We start from the raw sequence: 11,696 nt of genomic DNA on the forward strand, positions 1-11,696 counted from the left end.
TTTCAAAGTTGAATTGTCAGTTAATATCAAAGCATGCATGTAATAAAAACTTTCAGACACTCAGTTGTTGTCCATTATTTCAAAAATATAAACAAGGGTTATCCTTTGTCTTTCTTAGGATACTTCTACTGTTGTTTTATTTCAACAGTATGGCCTACGATATATTCATGTTTGCTTAGACAAATCCTCTGTCTTCCAGTAATTAGAAACCATCAATATCCTGCCCTCTTCTGTAAACAATTTTGAATACAGTTTTACGTGGTTGGCTTAATACTTTTTATATACAAGAACTCTTGGTCTGAAATATTTAATGAACTTTATATATGCTTATGTTTGGAAGGATGGTTTTCTTCTTTCCCTTATTGTTTACATAATATTTGGCGGCCCAGTTTTTGTCATCATTGATACTAGTTGGAACGAAAAGTTGATCATAATCCATGTGACAGTTCTCTTTCAATAGTTGATGCTCAGAAGTAAAAAAAAACTTCATGCATTCTGTACTTTTCAGTGGAATCTTGATAGGAGCTCGGTGATTTTAGTCTGCTGTGCATCCTTTTATTGTCACTGTCGTCTCCAAATGAATTGTATTCTTCTTCTGCTGTTGATATATTGGTACATTGAAAGTCAAAATCAGCATCTCCTATTTTGTAATCAGTATTAAAGACTTCTTGGATACTGCTTGATTGGAAGTGTGTTATTTCATTTCAGTATTTGTCAGTGATATGGCAGAAATTGTTTTCTCAAAAGAATAGTTCTGCTCAGTTACGAATTGCAAGTACTGAGCATATTCATAATTGAATAGCAGACAAAATTCCCCCCTATCAACCTGCTTATTAAAATTAAAGCAATCATGCTTAGCAAAACTTTCAATGTTTTCATCTTTTTCTTTCATCTTAAGCAGTCAATCTGGTTCTTGATGGTCCTCAGTGTTTTGTCCTTGGAAATTAAAACCACTTTTTCAGCCTCTTTTGTGAGGCATGGGATTGTTGATATGCGTTATGTCTAAAAATGTGAAGAAAGAAAAATAAAAGGAACGTTTCTGTGCGGCATGTAACATATGTTTACCTTCCAATTGTAGATACCAAGTTCAAATGGTGTCTCGGCAAGATTATTTGTAGTATCTAACAGTTCTGGGAACATAGTAGTTCGCAGTGATGACAAAGAAGGTAGAAACATAATATGTGTGAGTGTAGTTTGGTGCAAATTGCATTATTATCTGAGCTTTGGATCACGAAATTTAAATTTCTGTTAAGCACAGGAATCGAAATTTCCTGTAGCACGCAATGTCTAAAGGCATCCAGTAGAGTCGAACAAATGGGTCCAAAGGAACAACTAGGGAGATGTTCTTTCGTAGTTCTCTTCTGTCATGTCTGGTCTCATTCTGTGGAACATTGTTCACAGTTCACTTCAGCTAGTCTCGTTCTCTCGCCTCGATCTCACTTGACTGGTTTTGCTCTTTTTTTGTATAGTCACTCGTTCCATGTCAATTTTTTAAATTATGTACTTTATACAAAAATTAACTTGTATGTAATACGTATATATTTTTCTGGAAACATGAAGAGAATTCTACATATTTCTGTCATTTTGATGGACTGCAGAACATCATTTATCAGAGGAAAGTTGTTTTATGTTGACCAATTAAACGAGCAGCCATTGCTTTTTATTTCATATGTTCTTTCGTTTGTTTGATTTGGCAACTAGTTTTTAAGATAACTTTAATAATTTTTTTAACTGTAATGTAAAAATGTTTACATAAAACTTGCAATTTTCACATTTTTTTCTAAAAATGAAACATGACACTTAATGAGGCTCTTATTTTTCAAGCTGAGCCAGGTAATTTACTACTTTTAATTCAGTAACTAGGTGTAGAATGTTAGCAACTTGACACTGAAGAATCTGCCTGAAGCAAGATCAACACATTTCCTCTATCAACCTAGATTGGCAGCCAGGGTATTACTCATCAAGGATGATGCTGTAGAAAGTATGTATTGGTCTGCCAAAGTAATTATACTTGAGGTGGCCTTTTGAAGCACTGGTAAAGGTTGGGGGGGGGGGGGGATGGGAAAGGAGGAATCAATGGTGGAATATAGGAGAGAAATTGGTGAAAATGAAAAAGGAGGCTTATAATAAATAGCTCAGCACTTGGCTTGATGAAGTCCATAAAACATATGAAGCTAAATAGAAAGAAACACAAAGGGCCATTACTAAAGCATAAAATGAGGTGTGCTGAAAGTCGGAGAGGATATAAACAAAAACTTAGATGGTAGTAGAGCAAGCAGAGTGTGAATGGTGGTGGTGGTGGTGGTGGTGGTGGTTCGAAAAGTGCTGAGATTCCTCTGATAAGCTTAGGAGTGGGTTAAGTATTACCAAGCGCTGCTCACAGAGAAAAGAAACCAATTTATACAAGACAAGTTAAATTTGATGGAAGAAGATAAATATCCATGTCCACGACAGATAACCTCGCAAGAAATTTGTAAAGCTGTGAAAAATGGAAAAGCACTGGGGCCAAGTGGAATAAAGTTATAAATAATAAAGGCAGCTCCTATACACTTGATAGCCAAAGTTCCAGCATTCCTCCACAAATCCTCTTGCAGATGTTTTAAAACTTCGAAAAAAATACTTAAGTCTGACATTCTGCCAGGAAGTACAAATTTTCGATGCACAATTTCATGTACATAAAAAGTACTACGACCATCGTCTGCACATTCGACCGCAAACTGTCGCTTGCTGGGTTTTCGTGTCATATCCGTAACACCAACTCTCATCACCTGTAATGGCTTTGTTCAAAAAGTTTTAATTACTTTCTCTGTTTTGAAGTGCCGGCCGGTGTGGCCGTGCGGTTCTAGGCGCTTCAGTTTGGAACCGCGTCACCGCTACAGCCGCAGGTTCGAATCCTGCCTCGGGCATGGATGTGTGTGATGTCCTTAGGTTAGTTAGGTTTAAGTAGTTCTAAGTTCTAGGGGACTTATGACCTCAGATGTTGAGTCCCATAGTGCTGAGAGCCATTTGAACCATTTTTTTGTTTTGAAGTCCTGACACACATTCATGCGCGTTTTTTTTTCTGTCGTGTGGGAAGGCGCGACAAATTTAGTGGCAACATGTCGCGTGTGCAAATCCTCACTCAAAATACGCTGGTTACCCTAGGTAAGTGTTGGAGTGGGAACTTTTCAAAATACGGTATCTCGTAAATGACTCGCACTAGAATCCTTCAACAAACACCACTGAAATTCCAATTTACCCTACTTTTAGTTTGTTGGTGTCAGTGTTCGTTGTTCCATTCAAAAAGTGTGTGTTTGCACGAAAAATACACTTCCAAGAATTATTACAGACACTCTACGGGCTAACAATACAAGCCTCTTACTAGCAATCCGTTCTGTGGAAATCTCACATGAATAGCACTTTCCATTTCTGCAATGTTTGCGGTCCAATTTTTATATAATTCACTCTGTGTAAATTAAATTTTCAGTATGCTTCGTATGTTATAACGGTTGAGAAATATCTTGTAAGGGGCCGGTTGTACAACGCCCGGTTAAATCCAAGGTTAGCTAACCACGGTATAAGTTTGACAGCGCGTTGTACGCATGGACGGGGAATAAGGGGAGATGGCGCTACAGACTTACGCTGTACGTTGTTTTGAAGCCAGTGGGCGGGCCCTGCCGCCATCTTTGATCCCCCAAAACATTAGCAGACGACTGTTTACAATTCCTTCTTGTTCGTTATTTCTGTCGTGTGCACGCGATATTTATTTTATATAGTAAATGTTACACCTGTTTTAGTGAACGACACAGCATAAGGAACGCAACTTTAAACGTTTTTCTGGTCTTAAATGCGTATTCGATACAGTAATACGACACGAAAATATGTCGCTTCTGTCCTCAGTACTGTAATTCCTTTTTGTTTATACACTTGGAATAACCGAGAAGAGAAATATGAGCTATGGTAAGCGTGCTTTCATAATCCATTTGATTTCATTTTCATTGTGTTTGTGTCGATGATTGATAAAGCCAGAACACCAAAAGCAATGATTGATAGTTTAGAGGCACCGATTTGTAATCGTTGCATTTCCAAGTCAAATGCAAATTTTAAATGTCCAAATTTGCAAGAAACTTATCTTACTTCCTTTGCAAGTCCCATAGATGTATGCAGGGATGATATAAACAAGCCAGCTGTCACGTCAACAAAGTGAAAGATTCGTTAAATTACGATGGAAAAGAACGGAATTTAAGATTGTCAGGCTCATTGTTTACACATCTGCATGGTTTTTAAATTGTACCTACCAAGTGACATTCAGTGTGGCAAATAACAGCAATTTACAGGGTAACACGACAACACACTGATTAATGTCATTATCTAAATTGCCTGGACTTAGATAGGGAACTTTGCTTTAACAAATATGTAACCCTTTAAGTACTTATAATTTAACCACTGTAACAGGTGTTCCACACATTTTACTGAAGATTTAATTAACTACATGTAGTTACATTACATTTATATTAAATTATCGCATTTTAAAACATTAGTCCCCATTTCCAGGATATTTCTTGCCAGGACTTTTCAGTTACTTGGGAATAACCAAATAATGAAAACCAAGCTCACCTCCAGAGAGCTCTTTGCGTAGGATTGATAGGAAATCTAAAGTCAAATCATAGAAATAAAACCATACTGTACAAATTTACAGTGCATCAGAATTTCAAGTACTACATATAAGAAAATAACGCTTAAATATGTCCACTTACGAATGAAATGTGATTTGTTTAAACTTTAGACTGCAATTAGAACGATTAGTACACCCGTAAGCGATGTAGCCGTCATTTTTTATCAAAACACTTCACGACTACACGGAATCAAACCACCAGTAGCGAATGCTTTGGGGTAGCTAACATGGCGGATCTTCACTTGGGTTGGCTTCAAGTTTGCGACGTCATGACATCTCTTATTTTTACCTCCATGGTTGTACGATGCCTTTTTATTCTCTGGTTGGTTAACCCTGGAATAACGATCTCGTTCAGTTAAGTTGGCAACAGCGGGAGAACACTCTGGGTATTTTCGCGCGTTCTTGAAGTTTATTTACGTCTAGTCATCTGCAAAAAGAGCTCGATTAAAATTAGTGAAAAATGATCGAGAGCCCAGAACTATTCCCTGGAAGATATATTAAAGCTTGTCGATATCGTTCACGATTTCAGAAGCATAATAGAGAACAAGAAAACGCATGCAGTATCTTGTAGTGAAAAGGTCAGTCAAAACATTTAACTAAGCTTGTGATGTGTGTATAATGAAATATCTCTTGAAACTGGTTAAATGATTAGGTTTTCGTTGTTTGACCAATAAGATATCTTTCCAAACTTCAGAACAAAGCAGGGGAGAAAGTATGCGATCTCTATAATTAACGATCATCATCATGCAGAACCAGTGATCAGCTGCGACAGAAATATGACACGCTAAAGAAAGAGACCAGAAAATATTGTGCTGCATTAAGGCAGCATAGGCTCCAGATTGGCGGTGGACCTTTTGTCGAACATAAATTTGTAATTGTGTATACAAAAATACACAATTTAATTAAACTTTCTTCAGATGGCTGCACTAGTCATTTTGATTCTGACGCAACGTTTCTAGGTAAGAATATTCCGTCCAATATGGTAGATGATGAATTTTTCGTAGGCAGATAATGTAGCAACTATTTTGAAAGGCAAGCAGCTTCTTGAAATAATGAACGTCATGTCATCTTTTCAGAGACTGCAATAACCACCGACAACACAGGCGTCACGGAGTTTAATTTAGAAATTAACATCTGGAATGGAATTTTTTAAATACATTGTGTAATTACTGTGTTGTAAAATCTGCAGTGTTTGTTACTCTTGATGATCAGCTGTTTGACCACTGCAGATTTTGTAATAATAACACAGTAATTACACAACGTATTTTTCAACCATCTGTGTGTATTACTTTTCTCCCTTGATGATGGTTGAAAAAACCGAATCTAGCAGAGAATAAAGTTACAATGTATAGCTGATGGCAAGAAAATGCATTGTTTGAAATACGTAACAGCTGTTGACAGCTACCTTATCTCCACCCATCTGGAAGTCATATAAAGTATAACAGATAAACTGAAAGAGAGGTCGAGATGTTTTCAGATGGGCTGGTGTGGATAATACTAATGTTGAGAAACACAACAGCTATGTTCCATAGTTTCCTGATAATATTACTGTGTTCAACTTGGCTTGAGTAAGCGCAAATAGTTCAGACTTCAGTGAAGAATGGTGGGATTCAATGTTGTTGCTCTGAAGCAAAAATGGGCCTCTCATCCAAATATATTCACTAAAGGCTGAAGTTGTTCTTATTAACTTATAAATAAATAAAAAAAATAAAGTTGTTCTGAGACTGCTGTGGTATTTACAAAAAGAATCATTTCCAATAGAAAAAATTGTGTATCAATATTGACGTCATGTGTCTGAAATTGGGACACTACCGTTTTATCAAAGCGTTTTGCAACATGAGAATCTTCGTTTTGTTAAAACTGCCATACAAATAGTACCCATAAGTGGTGTGGGTTTTCGATTTCGTTAAGTCTATTATGGGACCGTCTTCTCAATAAAACGAGTCAATCCTTTCTACTACTGCAACAACTGTAATACATGCCAGATATGAAAGACTATTTTGGCACGAATAGTCGTTTTAATGTGCCTAATTTAGAGAAATAACACAATGGAATTCACGAAGTACGGAAAGGAAATACATTTTGCACAATTTAACAGCATTATCTTAGAAAACAGAGAAATAGTTTCACCTGTCCACCGTATGTTTCCAGTTTCTGACGTACAAGATTGAAAAGACGAAGCACGGCTTCCTTTGACAAGCGAAATCTACTTATAAATTCTGAGTCGTCGAATTCATCAAAAAAATTCGGGCGGCGTCTCACTTTCTTCTCCTTCCTCATTGTTATGAACACTTCAGCCAAAAACTCGTCACCGCTGTCTGAATCTATGGGTATTCCTGCCCTCTTTAAAACTTATTCCGTGGTTAAGCTCGCTAAAAGACATTTATAATTCTCATAGATTTAAATGCTGTCTGCAGTGACATCATCACAGCTGACAAGTAAATATAATTTGCAGACACGCGAATTTTCCAGGATTTTACACTCTATTTATTCGTTGATATAGGTATTTCGAATAACTAATTTTTGGTTTAACAGTTGCGACATAACACTCTACAGCTTTTTCCTCCATATAATTCACAATTAACCCAACGTCTGGCTTTACAAATTACGAAGTTTTTGTGACTCGCTTTTCTAGCTACATGTTCTCTCTCTCTCTCTCTCTCTCTCTCTCTCTCTCTCTCTCTCTCTCTCTCTCTAGAAAGTGTATCACTCAAATATTGGTTTATACTTTCCATTACAGGAACAAAATAAAACACGCGAAAATCGAATGGAGTAAAACAGCAATTACTACACGATAACTGCGACAGAATGCTCGTGTTTCGAAACACTGCCGCCAGGGAGCAGTGGTAGTAGGAAAGTGGCGCAACAAAGTTTATCCAAGCTGAACTTCTTGTGGCGTGACAAAAGTTGTGTGGCTGAAGTTGCGCCACTAAAAACTGGGAGCTCCAACTGGCAACTGCAATGGTTTTCCTGTGTGTGTAAATGCGGCTACATGCTGCACATTACTTTAATGGGGGAAACCACATCAGGAGGCAGTTGGACACTGATTAAATTCTAATTAATTCTTCCCACCCAAAAAATCTGATTTTGACATTTAATTTATATTTTGAACAGTTTTTGTGAATTTTTTTGAATAATTTCGGCTAAAAATAAGTTATGCTGTGCTGTCTACTGAAGGTTGTGAGTGTAGTTCTCCAATTGTGTGCAGTGTAGCCATTCCAATTTTCATCTGAAATCGAAAAGGTTTTGATTTTACATTAATAACTTATTTTCTATGAATATGAGCCTCAGTACAGGTGAACATAATAAAATTAAAAATTTTGCTGTAGTTGGAACAATTTACTTCGATTTTCACCTCTAATTATGCAAAGAAAAATACCCTTAAATCATGATATCATCTGACAAGTTGATTTATATAATACATAATTTTATAAAGAATCATACTATAAATTTTCATAATGATCGCTTCTATGTTTTGAGTTAGACTGCACGCAAATGTGAAGTCATTTCGAGACAAACGCATTTGAAAAATACATTCTAGCAAACTGGAAATTCTAAAGTGCAAATTAATTACATTTCAATAGTGGGTGGACTTTTTCCAAGCGTTATTTGCTATTATATACATGAAATTTGGCTGCGCTGTGTCGTTTTAATGTAGCAGTTTTGTTCTTGTCATTTGGCTTTAGACTTAAAATCAGTTCATCTCGAAAAGCTCCCTGGATGAACTCTGTGAGAAGGGAAGATTGGAAACTGGCCAAATAAAGCGAAATACGATCTCACCACCTTTGGCAAGAGGGCATAAACTGAGCATCAGCTTTGGTAAAACGTATTAAGGAAAATGCTGGATTGTGGAAGTAAACTTCTCGTATCACATACTTCTCTTCCTTGTTATTCGACACTTATAACGAAAAGAAAGTTACATTAACGAAGCGAAATGTGTCTTAGTGCAGGATCAAATATGGATTTAAGACTAGAAAAAGTCTTAAAATTTCTTTCTGGATTTTTTATTATTCACAATAGCACTATTAAATTTTCTAGTCAAAATATTTAGCATGTACAAGGGAACCTCCCCATCGCACCACCCTCAGATTTAGTTTATAAGTTGGCACAGTGGATAGGCCTTGAAAAACTGAACACAGATCAATCTAAAAAACAGGAAGAAGTTGTTTGGAGCTATGAAAAAAATAACCAAAATATACAAACTGAGTAGTCCATTCGCAAGATAGGCAATATCAAGGATAGTGTGAGCTCAGGAGCGCCGTGTTCCCGTGGTTAGAGTGAGCAGCTGCCGAACGAGAGGTCCTTGGTTCAAATCTTCCCTCGAGCGGAAAGTTTATTTTTTTATTTTCAGACAATTATTATTTGTCCGTCCGTCCGGTGCGAGGTAACTGCGCTGAAGTATGGGGACACTACACCTACAGAAACATCAAAACACACAACGCACATGCCGTCACCAGTGTCGTATAGAATATATCAGACGTGTTTTCCTGTGGAGTAATCGGTTGACCTATGACCTTGCGATCAAATGTTTTCGTTTCTCATTGGAGAGGCACGTCCTTTCGTCTACTAATCGCACGGTTTTGGGGTGCGGTCGCAAAACACAGACACTAAACGTATTACAGTGAACAGAGACGTCAATGAACGAACGGACAGATACTAACTTTGCGAAAATAAATAAAGTGAAATTTTCGCTCGACGGGAAACTTGAACGATGAACCTCTCGTTCCGCAGCTACTCACGCTAACCACGGGACCACGACGCTCCTGAGCTCACACTATCCATGATGTTGCCTATCTTGCACATGGACTACTCAGTTTGTGTATTTTGCTTATTTTTGTTCATAGTTCCACACAACTTCTTCATGTTTTCTCGATTGATCTGTGTTCAGTTTTTCAAGGTCTATCCACTGTGCCAACTTATAATTAAATCTGAGGGGGGTGAAATCGCATCTGAAGTACCTGAAAAAAACAACTGTGTGATGCGACCTTCATGCCACACTCGCTTTTTGAAGCAACACTTTAATACTAGCTCAGTGAACAATAATTCCAAAGACTACCTTCAAGCATTGTATGGCTATCTTGTTGCTGTGATAATATTCTTTGGTTTTATAAATCATGCATGACTCTTTCCTTCATCTTAGGAATAATAACAAACCAGCTGCTTTGTTTATGAAGAAGAAATTGGCTGGTTCAAATGGCTCTGAGCACTATGGGACTTAACTGCTGTGGTCATCAGTCCCCTAGAACTTAGAACTACTTAAACCTAACTAACCTAAGGAAATCACACACATCCATGCCCGAGGCAGGATTCGAACCTGCGACCGTAGCGGTCACGCGGTTCCAGCCTGTAGCGCCTATAACCGCACGGCCACTTCGGCCGGCAAGAAATTCCTGTTTTGGCTACGCTACTGATGGATTTCATCCAGAATTGCAATTTATGATGGAGCTCTTGTTTTTAATGGTGGGAATGTAGGGAAGCTGAAGGTATTAGTTCTTGAAGATATTTTTGTTCTGCAATTGTAACCACAAGGATGCATGATCTTCTTTTACCTCAACAAAGCGAAATGTTTCTGGTGAAAAAAAATCACGCATTTTTGTAGTTGCAATGACAGAAAAAAATACCATCAAGAATTTTAAACAACTATGGCCACACAAATAAAGAATTTGAAGGTATTAGAGAGAATGTGCTTTAAGATAGGAAATTTCACTCAAGTCATATTGAAAAAAACATTTACAGCGCCACTCTGTAGCTAAAAAGTAGATGAGATCTGGTAAGGCAAAGAAAACAGAGAATAAGAAATCAAAACAGAGGTCTTGAAGGGAAAGAGGATCCTGAGTACAAATTGGCGTCCGTCTGAAGAGCTGACCTAAGAAAAAAACTACATATTGCATTTCCAGAAAATTAATTTTTTAGTGTTTACATACCTTTTCCTTCGAATATATGGTTACAATTATGAAATTTTGTACACTTATTTCTGCAAATCCACTAAATGTTGTTTACAATTGACTCCATCCGAACAGACCTTGGAAGGCCAGATGGCACTGACTGGCCGCTGTGTCATCCAAGAGTGCTCGACAGACCTGGCCAGACAGCCATTCAAATTCTAGCCAAATCTGATATTGCTTAACCTCTGTGGTCTGATGGGAACCACCGTTACTGATGCCACAAGACCATTGGCTGTTGTATAATACTCACTAATTATTGAAATTCTCCTGTTTGATACATTAAAAAACCTCAAAGAGATTAAGCTGCTAAAATTTTGTAGAAATCTCTTGAATGGTGTGAGGAACATTATTTACTGAAAATAAAATTTTTAAATCCTATAAAAAAGATAATTATATATAACCCCAACAATTTAACAGTAAATATATTGATTTCATGTGAAGCATGGTACAAAATTTAAGTACCATATCTTGAAAATTGTGGATTTGATGCATATTAACATAGTTTCTGTTTTTCATTAACATCCTCCCTTAAGTGGACTCATTTAAGCATCACACACTTCTCTTATTGGTTATCCGAAATATATAACAAAAACGACGCGAAATACATCTTATTACTGAATCAAATATGCATTTCAATCCAGGGAAACGTCACAAAATACCTTTCTGACACTTTTATTCACAAAAGCACTGTACCATTTTCTGTTTAAAACAGCTGTTGCATGCACATGATAGGAATTAAGAGCAGGAAGCAACTGTCTGCTAATGTTTTCGGATAGTTAACATTGCAGGGCTGGCTTCAAAGCAAAGTACCGTATAAGTCTGTAGTGTCATCTTCCATGGAATCGACCATACAGTAGAAATAGTTCTGGAGTGAGCATTCAGAGGCACAGGCCAATATTGTGTGGTCAACATACGTTGGTACCATGTTCATGTGTTTCTGGAACAGTGCTAGTTTGCCTGTAAAGCGCCCAGTACATTTAGAATATCATTACATCACTAGTACAGACTGATTCCCTTCGTAAGTTATGATATTTGGTACAGGCATGTTGTAGACACCATAAAAATTTGTATTCGATACCCAGGAAAACTAGACTCTT

Source organism: Schistocerca americana, chromosome 10, assembly GCF_021461395.2.
Source record: "Schistocerca americana isolate TAMUIC-IGC-003095 chromosome 10, iqSchAmer2.1, whole genome shotgun sequence".
NCBI lineage: Eukaryota > Metazoa > Arthropoda > Insecta > Orthoptera > Acrididae > Schistocerca > Schistocerca americana.